The sequence below is a fragment of the Mastomys coucha genome, unplaced genomic scaffold (genome assembly GCF_008632895.1).
Source record: "Mastomys coucha isolate ucsf_1 unplaced genomic scaffold, UCSF_Mcou_1 pScaffold9, whole genome shotgun sequence".
Taxonomy (NCBI): domain Eukaryota; kingdom Metazoa; phylum Chordata; class Mammalia; order Rodentia; family Muridae; genus Mastomys; species Mastomys coucha.
This window is the reverse complement of record NW_022196915.1, coordinates 62,834,352-62,835,720: the sequence shown is the minus strand read 5'-3', so window position 1 is coordinate 62,835,720 and position 1,369 is coordinate 62,834,352. Positions and strand designations below refer to the sequence as shown.

The window sequence follows — 1,369 nt, the reverse complement described above, 5'->3', positions numbered from 1 at the left end:
TAAAGGCGTGCGCCACCACTGCCCAGCTAGGTTATTTTCTTGACTAATGCTTGATGCCACCCCTTGGACATATGGTCCTGGGTTGCATAAGAAAGCCAACTGAGCAAGCCACGGAGAGCAAGCCAATAAAAAGCATTCCTCCATGGTCTCAGCTTTAGTTCCTGCCTTGATTTCCTGCCTTGGCTTTGAAGGGCTGGAGAATTTTAGAATTTTAAAATAAGAGCATTTAATAGAAATGTATCAGTAAGAATGTATAATGTATAACCTTTACCTAGAAGGGCATGGAAAACCTCTGTAACGAGCCAGGAATGTGGACTGGCCAGTTTTGGAAGCCTGTTAGCCACAAGGGCACCCCCCCTCCCCCAGCTAGGTCCAAGAACAAAAAGCAGGATGTAAGCCATCTGGGTGGTTCTAGGGAACAGTCAGCCATAAAGTGAATAGCATTGACCAGACCACATTCTTGTGAATAATGAGTGTGCAGGATGTTTTCCTTATGACCCTGATTCAATTAGGGGTTGGGTCCCTTTAGAATTTTCCACTGTTTTTTTTTTTTGTTGTTGTTATGTTTCCTTGGTAACCCCCTCACCCTCTAGTTTGTGGTTTTTCCCTTTAAATACTCCTTGTGCTCTGGGTCGAACTCCTCTGGCCTGCAAGGTTACAGGCTTGACCCAGTACTGACCTATCCCAAATAAACCTCGTGTGCTTGCAGCAATATTGGTCTCTCGTGAGTTATTGGGTGGTTGTGTCATCCCGCGAATTGAGTGAGGGTCTCCCAAGCTCCGGGGGTCTTTCAGCCTCCCTGATAACAGACTATAATTTGTAAGCTGAAGTAAACCCCTTCCTCTCCAAGTTGCTTTCTACCACTGTCTTATTGTAACAACAGAAAACAAACCAGAACATTATCAATTTCCATAACCAATGACAATGATTTAGGTTTCACTTTCTATTTTCATCACCAGCAACATCTTTCACATAAATATTAATTCAGTTAAATAATATTTGTATTACCTTGGCAGGAAATATCCATTACTGAGCCAAGCATACTAATCAATACTATTACTTTTCCTTTCTTGAAAACCCCTTTAATTTCCTTGGATTTAATTATTTTCTTGCTTTTTAAAACACTGGCATCAGTTTTCTATCCCCAAACCATGCCCAAGAGATAACACATCTCTTATTATGTGTCTTTGTCAGTGTTCTATTGTTTATCAGGGGACACCAGGGCCATAGTAACTCTTATAAAGAAAAACATTTAACTGGGGGCTTGCTTACAATTTCAAAAGCTTGGTCTAGTGCTTGCATCGGCAGCACATATACTAAAATTGGAATGATACAGAGAAGATTAGCATGGCCCCTGCGCAAGGATGAC

At 41.6% G+C, this 1,369-nt stretch overlaps 1 pseudogene; it reads left to right on the top strand.

The window, feature by feature from the left end:
* The first annotated feature begins 1,292 nt into the window (after positions 1–1,292).
* LOC116085452 lies at positions 1,293–1,369 on the top strand (annotated as a pseudogene).